The sequence below is a fragment of the Lynx canadensis genome, chromosome C1 (assembly GCF_007474595.2).
Source record: "Lynx canadensis isolate LIC74 chromosome C1, mLynCan4.pri.v2, whole genome shotgun sequence".
Classification (NCBI taxonomy): Eukaryota; Metazoa; Chordata; class Mammalia; order Carnivora; family Felidae; genus Lynx; species Lynx canadensis.
Genome location: NC_044310.1, coordinates 191642326 through 191661315, shown reverse-complemented (window position 1 = coordinate 191661315; position 18990 = coordinate 191642326). Strand labels below are relative to the sequence as shown.

Here is an 18990-nt window from a genome sequence, read left to right as displayed (position 1 = left end):
TCTCAATTAATCTGTCTTCCTCCTTTCTCTCCTGACCTGCCTATTCCTATTTTCTCTCCTTTTGGTATTTGTGACTCAGGAAAGGGTTCTGGTGGAGACTTCTCTGGCAAGCTCCAATACAGGAGCTTGAGAGTGAACAATACATACAAGGACAATGGAATTGGCTGGTTATTATTAAGGGATATAAAGAGAGGGTCACCTGAGTGGCTCAGTCGGTTAAGTGTCTACCTTCGGCTCAGGTCATGATCTCACGGTTCATGAATTTGAGCCTTGCGTCGGGCTCTGTGCTGAGAGCTCAAAGCCTGCTTTGGATTCCATGTGTCCCTCTCTCTTTCTCTCTCTCTCTCTCTCTGCCCCTCCACTGCTCATGCTCTGCTCGTGCTCTCTCTCTCTCTCTCTCTCCCTCTCAAAAACAAACATTAAAAAGAAATTTTTTAAAAAGGATATGAAGACATAATGAAAAACTGAAGGCAGTTAACATTTGAAAACTAAGCATGGGAGACAAACGACCTGACAGCTTACAAAGACACTTACCTCTTGCAGTAAAGAGAACAGACACAACTGTGGAACAAATTCAGGGTAGTCAAACTTCAAAGACCATTGAATACTCAGCCAAGGCAAGTTTGGGCCTCTAGCTAGAAAATACGGAACACGGAAATATTGAATGGGAATGTATCCTGTAAAAGATGTGAGTTCTGTAGACTGCCCTGAACCCTCAGAGAATCTAGTGGCTACCTATAGCTCCCTATTTGGAATTAGCGTTTCCTCTGTGAGACCCTCTTCTGAATTAGCATTTCCCCTATGCAGAAAGACACTGCAGAGACCTCTCCCCCACAAGACAACTGGTCACTCCTCCTCCTCACCAGGATGCCAGATCAATAACTAGGACAAAATCCCAGCATCACACAACTGAGCACATGTTGGGAACTATAAGAGAAGAAGAGGGGGCGCCTGGGTGGCTCAGTCGGTTAGGTGTCCGACTTCGGCTCAGGTCATGATCTCATGGTCTGTGAGTTCGAGCCCCGTGTCGGGCTCTGTGCTGACAGCTCAGAGCCTGGAGCCTGCTTCAGATTCTGTGTCTCCCTCTCTCTGACCCTCCCCCATTCATGCTCTGTCTCTCTCTGTCTCAAAAATAAATAAACATTAAAAAAAATTTTTTTTAAAAAGAGAAGAAGAGATTACACCTTAAATGAGCTGCAAGGATCAGTAGACACCATAGGATTGGATTTTGAGCGTGCTTGACCAACTCCTATATAAGCAAGAGTTTATTGCCTTAGTGACACTCTCTCAGAACATGAGAGTTAACGCTCTGATAAGGACCCAAAAGGATAGGACAAACTTACCGTTTGAGTGGCTTTAAAATTCCGAAGAAAGCAATGGCCCGTGCTAAGTGAATTTGAAATGCATGAGTTGCTATGGTAGGCAGCAGAGAAAATAATTAAAAGGCTCAGGGAATTGGGCATGCTGGGATGCATATGTTATGCGGGGCCCAAAGACCAATCAGAGGAATATATTCCACAGGAGAACCAAAGGCCATCAGAAATGCCGTGGGGAGAGGGGCACTGACGTCACTAAAAAATTCCAAGGTGGTCCTCTTCTACAGATTAGTGCGAACTGTGGGACAGGCAGTCACAGAGAGCAGCTCCTTAATAGTGATGGTGATAATGAGTCCCTGAAATACTAGAGGCCAGGTAGCGACACACATAACTGCCCAGCCAAAGCCTCTTTAAGATGGAAAAGGTAAACCAGGGGTCAAGCTCAAGCAGGGCCAGAGCGTGTGTAAGCTGCACGAGGAAGTAGTCCAGACTCCCATTTCCCTTCCCTGGTTGTACCAATGCACCTTCATGCCTCCCGGTCATATGGAGGGCCTCACATGACCAGCCGAAACAAAATGGGGGAGCCTGCACTTGGTTTAAAAATGGATTGGCTCTAGGGGTGCCTGGGTGGCTCAGTCGGTTAAGCATCCAACTTCGCCTCAGGTCGTGATCTCGTGGTTTGTGAGCTCGAGCCCCGCATCGGGCTCTGTGCTGACAGCTTGGAGCCTGGAGCCTACTTCCGATTCTGTGTCTCCCTCTCTCTCTGCCCCTCCCCTGCTCATGCTCTGTCTCTCTCTGTCTCTCAAAAATAAATAAATGTTAAAAAAAATTTTTTTTAATGGATTGGCTCTGAATATAGGTGAAAGCTGAAAATAAATGGAGGCTGCATTACAGTCCTCATTTAAGGGTGACTTTTTTTTTTTTTTAATTTTTTTTTCAACGTTTATTTATTTTTGGGACAGAGAGAGACAGAGCATGAACGGGGGAGGGGCAGAGAGAGAGGGAGACACAGAATCGGAAAGAGGCTCCAGGCTCTGAGCCATCAGCCCAGAGCCCGACGCGGGGCTCGAACTCCCGGACCGCGAGATCGTGACCTGGCTGAAGTCGGACGCTTAACCGACTGCGCCACCCAGGCGCCCCAAGGGTGACTTTTAAAGACAGTGGTGAAAAAAAAAAACCTTTAAAATGGCTGGAGCTTCAACTGTACACCTGATCATTCACCTTGTGTAGAAGGAGAAATGGTCCAAGGTAAGAATACATATATAGAATCGGGGACAGTAGTGAATGGTGTGGTAGGCTGGTCAAGGGCCTAGAAGAAAAATTCTGGAAGACTGGAGCAAGGAGTTCTGGAGTAGAGGCAAGTGGATGGATATATGAGAAGGGGCACAAAGTGTAAAGATTTTAACATTTATCAGAAAACATCCACCATACAAGAGGTAAGAAACAACTATGCAGATAAAATGGATAAGCCAATTGGCATTAGCCAGCCTTCATCATCAGTTACTGGAGAGCTGGAAAGATGGACATACATATAGAGTAACCACCATGTCAGAGATGGGGTCCAACAGCATGGACTTTTACTTACCAAGGCTGATTTAGGTACTATAACCTCTGAATGTCTAACCTCCAATGATAGAGACCAATACGAACCCATGATACAGCACTATTTCTTGAGAGGACCAACTAGCCACCTGGTGACAAGTTGACTAGTTTGGATCCCTCACGTCCTAGAAGGGCCAATGTGATTCACTCTCTCAGGAAAAGATACTTCAAGTAAGAGGTTGTCTTTCCTGCCTATACCTCTCCTGCCAAAACCATGTTATGAAGGCTTAGTGTGACTAATCTGCAGCCATGAAATCACATGAAATCAATCACAACATAGCATCCAAACTACTGCACGGCAAAGGAAGTACACTGGTGGGCTCATGACCATGAGATCCAATGGTGACATCATATACAATATTATCCAAAAAGCAACCTACCTGCTGCAGCAGTGAAATGGCTGACTAAGGAGCAGGCTTAAAAGCAATACTCTGCAACAAACCCTGGAGAAGCAGCTCCCCGAGTGTGTCTGGAGAAGTAGACCTGCATGGCTCGGTAGAGGACCATGGTAACCATGGAGGTGCATCTCCTGGACCTCCCTTTAGGAAGAGCTTGCTGGTCAGCAGCCAGAAGTTCCGTTAGCTGCCAGCCCCTATGTGAAGCACCTCCAGGATCCACTAAATGAGCTGAGCCCATGAGCCTCCCTGACGGCTCCCAGCCGCTGAGCCATTGGCTGCACAGTGTGGGAACTCTTCTCCGGGTCATCTTTATACTGGAGCTCCCTTTGGGGGTGGGGGATGGAAGCCGAGACTTTATCCACCTGCACCACAGTCTGGGGCTCTTTCCACCCAACCGTCTTTCTTTCCCCCTCTCCTTTCAGAGGTACCAGACATACACTGTATCTGAAGACTTTTTGTGCCTACTCTTGATTCCTCAGTCTTCGTATTTCACAGGCATTTTTACCTGACAGTTCTGTTTCACGGTAAGGCTCTTGCATTTGTGACTCTATCCCAGTGTTTCTTCCTGGAGGACCTGAACTGACACATATGATAATCACATTTTTCTTACCCATCAATACAGTAAAATTAACTTCCATTTCCTGCCTCACCACTGCCTGACCGATGGGCCCCTACGTAACACCATGCGGTTCAAGCATTCATTAATGACCTCAACTTGTATTGTTAGCTAGAGTCCCTATAAAAAGCCCTGAGTCCTTAACCTATTCATTCAACAACTATTTGTTTAGTACCTACTCTGTGTTAGATACAAGCACTAGAAATACAGTAATAAACCAGGAAAAAAGTCCTTCTCTTCACGGAACTTACATTGTAAGGGGGCAGACAGACAAGAAAAAAAAACATGACCACTAGAAAAATATGTATCTATGGTATATTGGGTTTTTTCTTCAATGAAATTGCCTTTTACAATATGACAGCCAAACATTAGTCTCAGCTTTTTATTACGGACTAATATAAGAGAGAGCCATATGTAAAACCCCCAATGCATTTTTTGATAGAAAAACTAATTATAAAACCAATTTGTTCTATATTAGAAAAAGAAATGCCCACATCTCTAAGAATTTATCCCAAGTAAATTATCATGAATATTCAAAAAGCTTTATTCATAGGAATGTTAGTGGCAGGGTTTTTATACTTGCAAAAAGAAACTGAAAACAACCTAATATATGACAACCTAGAACCGTTTACATAAACATTTGGCTATCCATGCAATGGAATACTGCACAGCCATTAAGAAGGATGTTGTAGAAAATATGGCAGGAAAAGGTACTCACAGTATATTTAGTTGGCAAGGGGAAAGCTAGTTATGAAACAATACTCCATGTACTAGTTATAGGATCATCCCATAAAATGTGTATCTGTAAGAACTTACACCAAAATACCAACTGTGTTATTTCTGCATGACAGGATTGTGAATCATTTTAATTTTCCCAGTTTCCTTATTCATAGCTTCAACATTTTCTATAATAAACTGATCGATTTATTTCATCTATTACCTTAAATTTCCTAAAGTCATGTTTTCATTTTTGTCTTTTTGGTAAAGAAAAGTCACTCAACATCTCTGACTTGAATATCCGTAAGTAAATCTCTCAAATGACTTTCAGGTTGTCAGTTGGAGATGTTCTAGAACTAAATATTTCTTTAAAAAATTTTTTTTTCAACGTTTTATTTTATTTTTGGGACAGAGAGAGACAGAGCACGAACGGGGGAGGGGCAGAGAGAGAGGGAGACACAGAATCGGAAACAGGCTCCAGGCTCTGAGCCATCAGCCCAGAGCCTGACACGGGGCTCGAACTCACGGACCGCGAGATCGTGACCTGGCTGAAGTCGGACGCTTAACCGACTGCGCCACCCAGGCGCCCCTAGAACTAAATATTTCTAATGGGCACAATCTTCCCCCTCATAGCACTCTGAGAAGGAGGTTAAAGTGCCTTTTACTCCCTAGTAACTACCCTAAAGGAAAACTAGCCCCCAAACCACCGTCTTCAGGAGCCTCTGACCAAGATTCACACATGCAGAATAGGCACATCGGACAAGCTCCTGACGAGCACAGTGTTCCTTAACATTTTTTGATTGACTATAATTAGTATTACCTTTCTATGTCTCAGTTTTCTCTCATGTAAGAGGTCTTTTCCTCTCCTCTACCATTTCTAAGTTAAAAAAACAGACATGAAGACATACACCACACACACGCACACACACACATATGCACACACACACTCATAGCAATCTACAATATCAAGTTATTAGAGAGGATTTTTTTTAATGAAATTCAAGGAAGGAAAGGAAAAAACTCTCTTCTGCATAATAAAAAGTCAAAATCTGTGTGGGAATTGAAAAGAGATTAACTTCCAGAATCCCAATACTAGGTGTTTGAATTTTAATATCTGTTTTATAAATAATTAAAGCTATTAATTATATATATATAATTTATACATATGTATAATTTTTTCAAGGCCAATCATAAGAAAAGAAAAATGCAAGCTGTCACTCCAAGTATATATGTCTCAGTCAATTTTCCCCTCTCCATTCTCAGGATCTTTTTCTACTCAACTTTCAAAATTGAAAAAGAAAACAAAACAAAAAAACTGACCCGATATCACCCCACAAAATCTTGAAAATTAAAAGGAATTGAGAAGAAACAACCAGAATATGGACTTCAAAGCCTAATGGCTGAGTTACACAGAGGAGGGAAGATATAGCCAGGTGAGGGAGAGGCACCCCACAGGTCTGGGTTGAAAGGACTCCCACTCTGGGATCAGGGCCCTGTAAAACAGCAGCAAAGATGGCCAAGGCCAAGACCAGGTGACAGATTCAACTGGTAAAAACACACTAGCCCTTTTTATTTATTTTTTATTTTTTATTTTTTATTTTTTATTTTTTATTTATTTATTTTGAGAGAGAGAGAAAGAGAATTTCAAACAGGCTCTGCATTGTCAGTGCAGAGCCTGATGTGGGGCTCTAACTTATGAACTTCCAGATTGTGACCTGAGCCTAAACCAAGAGTCGGAAGCTGGACCAACTGAGCCACCCAGGAACCCCACACTAGCCCTTTTTAGAGTGAAGTAGTTTAAAACTTACACAGACAGCAAAAAAAAAAAAATAGCCGAAACTCCACCTCCCTGTCGTCCTTGTCCCAAACAACAAAGAGCATGACCCCAAAATAATAAGGACCAGAAGATTGCAACACACATCATGGGATGTCCCAGTGCTGCAGAGCTAATTCTAGACTGCAGCTAGGTTATTGTACAGTCTGCAGGTATATTCCAAAGGGGCATGGCAGAAAACTTCACACCTCACCAGTACCCCCTAAGGCAATGAGGAACTCAAGGGTGACTGCCGCAGGCCAGCTCGGTCACAGACCTCCCTTCCTCTCATGTTCTGGGAGAATAATAAGGCATTCTGCCAAGACTCAGGTTAGTTGTAGCTCAGACTTTTGCAGACAGGACCTATATGGGTATGTGTAAGACTGCCGCAGTGCCATGTGGAATCCTTCCTCAACAGGCCCCACGTAAATTCTGTCATTGTGAATCTTTTGTAAAGACTCAAGTAGGGGCGCCTGGGTGGCTCAGTTGGTTGGGCGGCCGACTTTGGCTCAGGTCATGATCTTGCGGTCCGTGAGTTCGAGCCCCGCGTCGGGCTCTGTGCTGACAGCTCAGAGCCTGGAGCCTGTTTCAGATTCTGTGTCTCCCTCTCTCTGACCCTCCCCCATTCATGCTCTGTCTCTCTCTGTCTCAAAAATAAATAAACGTTAAAAAAAAATTAAAAAAAAAAAAAGACTCAAGTAAACATCTGGAGTTCTGTGGATGCTTATCTGCAAAGGGTTGGAGGAAACCAAATACCCAACCAATAATACTCAGTAGGGAGAACCAGGGAGGCCCAGAATTTCCTGGCTTTAAGATCATCCGATTGCTAGCCTGCACACGGTATACTAACCAAACCAATTTTGCTAATGGTCTTTACCACCTCCAAGATAAGGAAATTAGTCTGGATTATAGAGATAATGATATCCATGCTAAAGGGGTTGTGAAGACTGATTTAGATAATAGATGTAGAAATCTAGCACAGTGCATATAATATGTAGCAGATGTTCACCAAAGGATAGTTCCTTTCATTCATAAGTTTGCTTGTAATTTATTTACTTAACATATACTTTTTAAAAACTTACCATCAGCCAGATATTAAATCAGATACTGGATAGATACTAGAGAATAAAGTAGATAAGGTTCCATTTTCATGAAGTCTCTAAGCTAGTGGGAAGACAGGCACACAAATAAATATATATTCACAAATTATGTACCCTAAGTGCTAAGCAGAAAGCTATGTATTACACCAGGCCTATTGAGAAACACAAAAATGTAATGTACATGATAACTATTACATCTTGTAGAAGCCTCCCTAGTAAGGAGGACATGATGTTTACATTTTTTATAGAAAAATATATGAAAACACTTTTCAACTCCAAAATTTTGATTTTTCTAATTGCTCTTTATTGATACTCTCTATTTGGTGAAGCATTGTTCTCACACTTTAATTCTTTAGATATGATTTTCTTTAGTTATTTACATTTATGTATTTATATTAATATTTATAAATAGTAATTTCTATACTTATAAATCTAAGTCCAAAATTCAGATCCCTCAAAAATAGCTTCAAAGAGTGGTTGTTTTCCTGTGCATAAGCCATGCTTTCCTGTTTCTTTGCAACTATTTAAAATTTTTTATTGAAAAGTGGATGTTTTAGGGGCTCTTGGCTGGCTCAGTCAGAGGTATATGCAAGTCTTGCTCCCGGGGCCATGAGTTTGAACCCCGTGTTGGATGTCGAGGTGAAGGAAGGAAGGAAGGAAGGAAGGAAGGAAGGAAGGAAGGAAGAAAGAAAGAAAGAAAGAAAGAAAGAAAGAAAGAAAGAAAGAAAGAAAGGGAGAAAGAAAGGAAGGAAGAAAAAAAGAAAGGAAGGAAGGAAGGAAGGAAGGAAGACATTTTAGATAATATAATGTGTCAACTCTGGAAATCAGATTTCCCCCACCCTTAGCGTCTGTCCGTATTTCAGTTTTATTCTTGTTGCCACTGCTGTTTACTTTAGTGACCTTTCTGAAGAGACCACTTCTATAAATTCTTTGCTCCCTATAGTGTGCAGCCACTGAATTCTCTGATCAATTAGCTTTAATGGTCGGTTAATGATTGGTCAGAGGTTTCCTGAAATGCCTTGAAGCAATAAGAATTGCAACCTTTCGTGAGAAGCTCTGTATGTAGGTATGTTGGGGCATGACCTCCACACTCAGGCGGTTTCTAATTCCGCCTTATGCGTCACTTTCTGCTTGCCCAGGGCCTCCAGCCAGCCAGAGGTGGGGGCCCTCACGGGTCTTCTCCAGGCATGCACACAGACTTGCACATTTGTAGGACCTTTTAGAGCCCCGGGAATATATCAGAGCTTTTCAAATGGACACCTTGTTCCCCAGATCTGCCTTTTGAGTTTTGGCCAGACTCTTGTTTGCCGCAATTGGTATCACAGCTGCGATGTTAAACAATTGCCACTGGTTGTTTGCAACAAGGGCCCTGAGGAAGGAGCTTTTCTGAACCAAAAAAAAAAAAAAAAAAAAAAAAAAACAGGACTGCAAAGCAACTCCCCTCAAAGGGTTTTTCCAGGGAGCTGCAAGACAGGTCAAATAGGGTTAATGTTCTGGAGCTAGGACTTTTTGAGGATCTCAAGACACAGTCTGCCCCCTCCGATAGCTGTAAGGCTGCTGGTTTACACAACTACAGTGGAGCTGGGGAAAGGGTACTGGGAGCAGAACAGGTGAAAATGCCACAACCCACTGTTCCTCCGGAGATGCAGCAGTTTTTCTTCCTGAATAAACATTCCACATCTTATTGAAAGATTTTTGCTTAATTTGCAGAGTTCTGAAAAGGCTGGTTTTGACAAACTTTCTCAGTATTTTCATTGTTTTTATGGAAGGGAAGATTCGCAGAGGTCTTCACTCCATCACTCCAGAGGCCCCGGCCTCCATTAGAATAAATTAGGTGTAAGACGAAGAAGTTCAAGACTAGGTTGGTGGCCACAGGAGTGGAGATGATCAATGTGGGAGAAACTGTAAGTAAATATTTAATGCAACTTTGTGTTAGGATGTGGTGGCCAAGAAAGAGGTGAGGGGACAAAGATGATGCCAAGCCTACTGTGTTATTCTCCCTGACTACAGGGTCATTCAAAGGCTGGGGTGATTCACAGGCAGTGTGGACTCTCGTCCCTCTTCCCATGCCCAAGATGAGCTCTCAGTGCCTCCAGTGTTCATCATGCCCTTGCACCTCAAGCACATATTTCCTGGACAATTTCCACACAGTTTTATTGTGGTTCAGAAGGAAAAGAAAATTACTTTGGCATGAATACTGAGCCTTAAGTACTATATAGTGTAAACCATTCTCTATGTCCAAGAGAAAGGTCACATATGGAAGACTAAATCCACTTTTCCATTGGACAGGGGTTGAGGAAGAATATCAGGCTTCATGATTATTCCTTAGCATAATTTAAGTCACAGAATCTGTACTAAAAGCACTTTAAGGACTTACCTTGCCAAATAAAAGATCTGTTGCCACAATATACCTGCACACAACTAAAAGGAATTTCTGCCCATAGTCTCACCAACGGCAAGTGAAATTAGCCGCTTCGTGACTGAAAAGGACGTAGAAAAAAGAATCTACCTATTCCTGCGAGTTTAAATTTACATAACTTAAGCCGCATCATTTGGAAGCAGTTATAATGAACATTATCTGAAAAGAAGTTAGTCATCCTTGATTAACGCCTAAAATGAAGTGGCCATTTTTCTTCAAAATAAGCCTCATCGACATCTTTCATTTCACAGGAACTTCATAAATTTTCTACCTGAAAGAAATTATCTCCAAATAGAGGAATGTTCGTCTGAATTAGAGTAAGTGCCCTGCAGGGACCCATCCCTGGTGCCCTCCGTGTGGGCTTTGTTCAGAAGACTTCAGAGATGGTTGCTTTGTCTGTCTGTCTGTCTGTCTGTTTGTTTTTCAACGTTTATTTATTTTTGAGACAGAGAGCGTGAGCAGGAGAGGGGCAGAGAGAGAAGGGGACAGAGGATCTGACACAGGCTCTGCCCTGACAGCAGCGAGCCCAATGTGGGGCTCAAACTCACCAGTCCAACGCTCATCCGACTGAGCCACCCAGGTGCCCCAGAGATGGTTGCTTTGAAATACAGTAGCCCCCCCTTACCTGCAGGGGATATATTCCAAGACCTCTCGTGGATGCCTAAAACCATGGATAGTACTGAATTCTATATATACCATGTTTTTTCCTACATATACACACCTACCATAAAGTTTAATTTATAAATTGGGCACAGTATGAAATTAACAACAGTAACTAATAACAAAATAAAACGATTATAACAGTACACTGTGATAAAAGTTATGTGAACGTGGTCTCTTTTAAAATATCTTATTGCGGGGCGCCTGGGTGGCTCAGTCGGTTAAGCATCTGACTTGGGGTCTGGTCATGATCTCACAGTTGGTGGATTTGAGCCCCGCGTTGATATCCGTGCTGACAGCTCCGAGCCTGGAGCCTGCTTTGGATTCTGTGTCTCCCTCACTCTCTGCCCCTCCCCCACGCTCACTATCTCTCTGTCTCTCTGTCTCTCTGTCTCTCTCTCTGTCAAAAATAAAACATTAAACATTTTTTAATAAAGTAAAAATAAAATATTGTAACGTACTCACTCTCCCTGCTGATGTCAGATGATCAAACACCTACGTGATGAGATGCCGAATGGTGAATGACGTAAGCCTGGTGAAGTAGAGTTAGGCTACTATTGACCTTCTGCTGATTCGCCAGAAGGCGGCTCGTCTCTCCCAGACCAAGGGAGGCGGGGGGGGGGGGGGGGGGGGGGGGGGGGGGGGGGGGGGGGGGGGAGGGGTGGAATACTGAAACTGCGGAAAGCAAAACCGCGGATGAGAGCCAACTGCTGTAATCACTTAGTATATTCTTGCCACCTGTCTTTAAAAAATTTCTCCCTCCAGGGGCGCCTGGGTGGCTCAGTTGGTTGAGCATCTGACTGTTGATTTGGACTCTGGTCGTGGTCCCAGGGTCATGAGATGGAGCCCTGTGTGGGGCCTGGTTGGGATTCTCTCTCTCTCTCTCTCTCTCTCTCTCTCTCTCTCTCTCCCTCTGCCCCTCTGCACCCGGTTCTGCTCACGTGTTCTCCCTCTCTAAAATAAAAAATATATATTTACTAATAAATTTTTAATAAAAAACAAAAAAATTTGTCCCTCAGGGCAAAGGAAGAGAGGAAGGGATATGGCTAAAATTGATGATCAAAGGAAACAAAAAGTATTAAAATTTAAGTTTCAATTCCTTTTTTTAAAAAAAGAGAAAGTGACTTGAAGGAAATCTAACACTTTGTTACTAATCTAGATGGAAGCAACATGGATGTTTATTAACTGTTCTTGCTTTCTCCCTTATTTTATAAATCTCTCAATATAACCAACAATATAGATGGTATACAGATATGCAAAAATTTCCCAGAAGGGACAGGACAGGTAAGCCAGTTGCCAAGTTGCAGGAATGCAGAAATGAAAGGCACATTCCTGCCCTCACAGCGTTATATTTGAGTGTTAGACTAAGAAAAGATCTGTTCACAATTATGTGACAGAGGCGAGCCAGGAAAGACCCCCTGGAGAAGGTAACACCAAAGCTATCATGAAGAATCAGGGTAGAGACCCATGTTGATGGGTCTCCATCCATCAACTAGTGAATGGATAAATTAAATGTGATGTATCCGTTCAATGGGATGTTACTTGGCAATAAAAAGAAATGAAGTACCAATTCCTGCTACAACACAGATGAACCTTAACAACATTATGCTAAATGAAAGAAGCCAGTCACAATAGGCCACACATTATATGAGTCTATTTGTATAAAATGGCCAGAATAAGACGCCTGGGTGGCTCAGTTGGTTAAGCATCTGACTTAGGCTCAGGTCATGATCTCACCGTTTGTGAGTTCAAGTCCTGCATCGGGTGGTCCCACTTCAGGTTAGGACCGCTTCTCTCTCTCTCCCCCTCTCTCTCCCTCTGCCCCTCGTGGGATTCTCTCTCTCTCCCTCTCTCTCTCCCCCTCACTCACTTGCACCCTCTCTTTGTCTCTGAAAGAAAGAGAGGAAGGAAGGAAGGAAGGAAGGAAGGAAGGAAGGAAGGAAGGAAAAGAAAAAAAAAAAAAAAAAAAAAAAAGAAAAGAAAAAAAAAGAAAAGAAAAGAAAAGAAAAGAAAAGAAAAAGAAAAGAAAAAGCCCAGAATAAGCAAATCCAGAGTAAGAAAGTAGATTAGTGACTGCCAGGGACTGGGATCAAGGGAGGCTGAGGGGGTGGAGGGCAACTGTTAGCTGGCATGGGGCTTTTTAGTGTCAAATGCAATTTACTGACTGCTAGTGTGCATGGATTTCATTGATGAAAATGTTCTAAAATAGATTGTGATGTAACACCCAGGTAGCTCAGTCGGTTAAGTGTCTGACTTCGGCTCAGGTTGTGATCTCCCAATTCGTGAGTTCGAGCCCCCGTATCGGGCTCTCTGGTGTCAGCGCAGAGCCCGCTTCAGATCCTCTGTACCCCCTCCCTTTCCACTCCTCCCCCACACATGCGCACACACTCTCTCAAAACTAACCAAATAAAAAATTGTGGTGATAGCTACACAACTCTGTGAATATACTAAAAACCATTGAATTGTACTCTAAACGGGTAAGTTCTATGGTATAAGAATTCTATTTCAGTAAAACTGGTATATAAAATATAATAAAAATAAAATTTAAAAATGTTTTAAGCGTTAAGTCATTTAATCAGGTGATTCAAACACATTAAAAACGGCCCAACGGCGTCTAGGTGGCTCAGTCAGTTAAGCGTCCAACTTCGGCTTAGGTCAAGATCTCACGGCTGGTGGGTTCAAGCCCCGCATCAGGCTCTGTGCTGACAGCTCAGAGCCTGGAGCCTGCTTCGGATTCTATGTCTCCTTCTCTCTCTCTGCCCCTCCCCCACTCATGCTCATCTCTGTGTCTCAAAAATGAGTAAACGTTAAAAAAAAAAAATTTAACTAGCCCAGCTTTCATCAACTTTTAAAGGGGACACCCCCCACACCTGTTGGGATGAGCACTGGGTGTTGTATGGAAACCAATTTGACAATAAATTTCATATATTTAAAAAACAATAAAAAAATAAATTACCAATATTGAAGAAAAAAATAAAAAGGGGCCACCCCATTATGGGGAATACTAAAATTTAGCTTTGTTTTCATTCTGCCACTTTTATTCTGCCTCACCTTCTGCCTCTTCACATGATCATCCAGCACAGGAGAAGAAATGTCCTAGCTCCAAATGCTACCTGGCCGTTGCCACTGATTATGCTGGGCAATATGGGGTTACTATTTGTTCTCAAAAGATTGTCACGCTTTGTCATGCAACTTTTTATATTCCGCTTGAGATGCTTTCTCTGTAGGAAGAAAAAGAACCTTGTAGCTGTGCTGGGTTATAAATGTCAAGTAGTACACCCAGTATGAAAACGCGAAGATGATCACTTCTAAGGGTCAAGAGGTTTCTCTGACTCTATAGAGCCATCAGTGCTACTTCAAATACTCACCTAAACATATCCTAGAGGTAAGAAGGTCACTGTGTCAGACTGTAGTAAGAACCAGTTACTAGGCGACCACCATTTGGTACAGTGAAATAATCATGGTAGACAATAAGCATATTTTCAAGTGGGCATTCACCTAGTAAAATAGTTTCAGCTCAATGGACAACATAATATCATTTATTACCTGTGACCCTAATTACAACTCTCCAAAAAAATTAATAAACCCTCTATTTATCCAGTTCAAAAGAGCTGATGATAACTCAAGTATCTAATGTATATATGTATACTCATCCTTTAGAAGTCTTTTCTGTGCCCTGATAAGACAACTATCTAAGAGAGTCTATACAGAAACAATTCATCTTGATGGATCAAACCAACACAGGAGAGACTATTCATAATAATGCAAACACAGGAAAGCAATCCTTCCAGAGAACGATGAGAAACGCTTTGCAAATGGTCTCTGTGCAGAAAGTTGAGGAAGTTTTCCATGCCAAATAGCAATGTCCTGTGTTATCTATACAGGTTTAACAATCTTTTGAAAGTTTAAGGATTACGTCGCAGGTTCACTAACTTACCACTACTGAAATTCTTTCACTCGTATCAGCTAATGAACGTGAACAAGTAGAGGCTTGTGTAGTTGATGCTTAGATCCTTGGCACCCAATAGAGAGGACCGAGCACATAATAGGGGTTTAAGTAACATTTAAGTGTACACATAAGCTACTATCTTAACCTATGATGAGTTAGATGATAAATACAACAAAAAAATTTTCAGTCACAACTGCTTCAAAGTTCAGTTGTGAAAAAATGTATAACTATATGTTAATAACTCAACCTACCCACTATGAGAGCCCCCGTTTCAGATTATTAAAAAGTTACTCCTCTAAGATAAAGACAAAGACTGGATATTTTCAATCACCACTTTTATTCAAACTGACATCACATGGCTGCGGTTATGATACATTGAGAAGTCCACAGAATTTCTGCCCACCCCCCCACAAAAGCATTAACTATAAAGAAACACCAGACAAACTCAAACCGAGGGACATTCCACAAAGAAACTGGTTTGCACACTTCAAAATGTCAAGTTATTAAATACAAAGAAAGGCTGAGGAACTGCTCCATACAGAAGGAAACTCAACAGTCATGACAGTCTGTGATCCTGGATCAAATCCTGGACCTCTAGAGGACGTTTTGGAACAATCGGGAAATTCCAAGTGAGGTCTATGAAGAAGAGGGGTATACCAATGTTGATTTCGATGGTATGTACTGGATCACATAGGAGAGGAATTTTAAAGAAGAATGACCAGTACCATCACCAACATTTCCTGGCTCTACAGCACGTGTAGGATAACGGGCACCTTGGATGTGATTCTCAGTTCGGTTACATTCAAGCAATCCACTGCGAGAAGACTGAGAACACAGGATAATGTGTTGACACTGAAAGTGAGAAGTCACAAAGCACAGTGGGAAGAATGCAAAGATAGGCAGTAAAGGGAGTTAGAGTCAAAGACAGAGGAAGTATAAAGCATTCAAGTATGGGATAAGGGCACTTAAAAAGGCAGATATCCAGTTGGTCTTGGAATTGGGGTGGTAATCGAGGGTAACAGGTATGAGAGTTATAAAGGAACAGCTAGCCTCAAGCCTAACAGCTTTTATCATATTTATCAGGAGACCAGCATTCTGTTACCAGCTTCATTAAAAACTAATTATAAATACTACTCAGCAATAAAAAAGAACAAAATACTGATACATGCTACAACATGAATGACCCTCAAACACACTATAGTAAATGAAAGAAGCCAGATACAAAGACCACATATTGTATGATGCCATTTATATGAAATGTCCAGAAAAGGCTAAACTATACAGACAGTAGATTAGTGGTGTCCTGGCACTGGGGATTGACTGTAATCCCCATTTGATTACATTAAATAACAACTCATTTGTAATCCCAAAATTGAGGCATAGAGCTATTTAGTGACAATCACAGTACCTAACTCATAAGGGCTCTTTGAAGATCAAATGAGATAATACAGTTTAAAAGCTTAGAACAGTGCCCGGCACTTGTAAGGGCTCAAGATGTACACGCGCACACACACACGTCCAGCTTAAAAACTTAGAAAATAAAATGCATGTAAAGAAAAACAACATGCATATAATAAATTATAAACGTAAATAAAGTAGAAGTTCATAAAGATTCAGCAACAAATTATAGTTCACCCTAGACCTATTTCTTAATCAAAGTAAATGGTTCAAAATACTTGGGGAAAACTTTTTAAATATACATATAAAGCCTAAGAACAAAGGAAACTTACTATATTATTTCCCTAACATTTGGGGTCTAAATAAAATTTCAGAAAATGTTGAGACTCTTCCTCAGCCACTCATTTTCTCAAGTTGACATTTTGATGTGTTAATTCCCTAATTGCGTGATTTTTCAGTATGTTCCACATTTTATTTCTCCATATAAAAGTCCTTCATTGAATATGGACATCCATCACATATTTTTACTTTAGTAATTTTTTATCACAAAAAGTAGGCTGTTGTTGTATCTTAACAATATAATCTGGGACCAAAAAACCCAGCAGTCAATACTATTGAGGCCAAAGGCCCCCACCTCAGTGACATACGTACGCTTTTCCATGTTTTTCTTGTCCTTTATAATATACGCTGTGATACTGGAGGCGCTACGGTTCTCTCTTCCCAGTAGGTGTCAGATAATGATGTAGATACTGCCTCCTGAACTCAATCCTGTTCATTGACTCTTTCAATACAGGTATACAAAGTGAACAGTTGCTAACCCACTACGCCACCAGTCAAATAAATAGTTGTTTCATTTTAATCCTTTGAAATAACTACTCCATGAACATACCTGTATATCTTTGGTTAAACTATATCCTCACCAGCATCAACATTTATATTCTCTTATTTATTATCTCTAAGACCATTTATAAAATGAACTTGTTTTCGTTATTCTCTGATTCCTTAAGTGTTCCCAGAAAAACTTCCTAACATGAGGAGAAAGTAGAGACAAATTTCAATATTTGATAAATTTTATCTTGATAACTTTGAAAACAAATTTACTCTTTAAACTGCATTATAAAAAATACATTAGTCTTCACATTAGCTTTACATGGAAATATATACTTGCTTGAATATTTAAATATAGTTTCTCTTTACCAAAAAGTGTCACTCAGAGCCCTAATTACACAAATAATTTAAATGCACAAATGCAAAACACACTTCACACAATATTGTCCACATACTGTATAACTTGGGACAATTGTAATAAAAATCTATGCAAGATACTGAACAAGGACAAGAATAATAAAATATTCACTGTGGTTATAATTTAATTTTTTACTATTAAAAGAATTTAATGCATTCTTGAATACACAAAAAACATCCAACTGTTTCATCTAATCTGCAAATTAAGCAAAAATATTTTGACAAAGGGGCACATCTTACATCCTACCAAATTCTGAAAGTAATTCATTTCTAATTTAATTTAAATTATAATTTTTACAGTTTCAAGTTTTCAAACTTGTCTAAAATAATGATTACAGGAACTTATAAATATTTCCAAAATGTTAAAAAAAATAATTAGGACTGTATTATACTTTGATATTTTTAGTAGTATAAATTTTAAATATAAATCTTTTTTTCTCTCAAAAAAACGGTATTTAGAAGAGTTTCCAATGTGAAAAAAGTAGTAAAATTTTTTAACTGCTTTTGATCATTTGAATTGTGAGAACTGTCCGCTCTGCATGATGTAATCACAATAGATATGACACATCACAGTTATGGAGTACATCATTTCCATGTGATCTCTTGCTTTTTAACTTAAGCAAAAAGCATCCAGAATGCCTACTAGTAGTACTTAAGGAAATTACCGCGTCTAAGCTATAGGAAAAAAAGACACCAATACCCACAAATAGAATATTTTTACGTATTAGCTGCTTGTTTACTTCCTAATCAGTAGGACAGTTTGCTTTCCAAACGAAAACTGGAAGATTATTTTAAACTAGTGGCCCATAATGTTGTCTTAAGAAAGGGAATTAAAATAGGTTTGTATAGGAAGCAGGGTTGAAGTTGCTTTGCAACTAAAAATATAAACATTTGTCCATTTTTTTTCAACAGAATAACTTTTAAATTTAGAAGTAAAGAAATTACAACAGAACACCATCATAACATACCCACAGGTTAAAAATGGCCCCTGAAATAAAACTACATTTAGACACCAACTGTTACACTATATTTCATTAATTCTAAAGTAACACATTTTTATCTCTGAAATCATGGTACACTGATCTAGTTTCAATTAAATATGGTTTGTACAATATAGTTGAAATTCGTGTTTCCTTTAACATTAATGATAGAATAGGATCCGGGATCCTTGTCTTAATAGGATAATTGGATGCATCTGTACCAACTGGACCAGTGTCTCTGAATAAAGGATCGAAACATATTCTGAGTATCTCAGACCCAAACTGCTTAACATCTTTTGTTTGAACTATGAAAATCAGATAGCAAGTTTAAGGAAAGTCAAACTAACGTACAAATATGTAGTTTTTCCCTTGAAAAATTGGCCTCTGTGTAGGTCATCAGTTTCACTAGATCTTTTGAAATAGTAAGATTACAAATAGTTTGTTAATGACAATTAATGGTCTGCCCAAATTACCAAACCAATAATTTCAGTTCAAACTGATACAAAAAAAGATATGGTAGTGGCTGAAATATTTTGAAGAGGTAAGGCCATAAGATAACCCAGATTTTCATAATAAACCACCAACACTTGAGGTGGAGGGGAATAAAGGTGGTAGAAACCATTGATTACACTGGCAAGATCATTTTCCCATTAAGATCTAATAATGCTAAAGAAAAGCCTACAGACATTGTATATGTGCGTGTGTCCAAATAAGGAAAGTTAGAGACTTGCAGATCCAATTTAAATGAAGCAGGAGGAGTTTCTGTTTATGTATATA

The 18990-nt window shown here is 40.3% G+C and overlaps 1 protein-coding gene across 1 annotated transcript in view; it reads right to left on the bottom strand.

Annotated features, from left to right (window-relative positions):
• Window positions 1-18990, bottom strand: part of ZDBF2 (zinc finger DBF-type containing 2) — a 154580-nt gene that overhangs the window by 107991 nt on the left and 27599 nt on the right.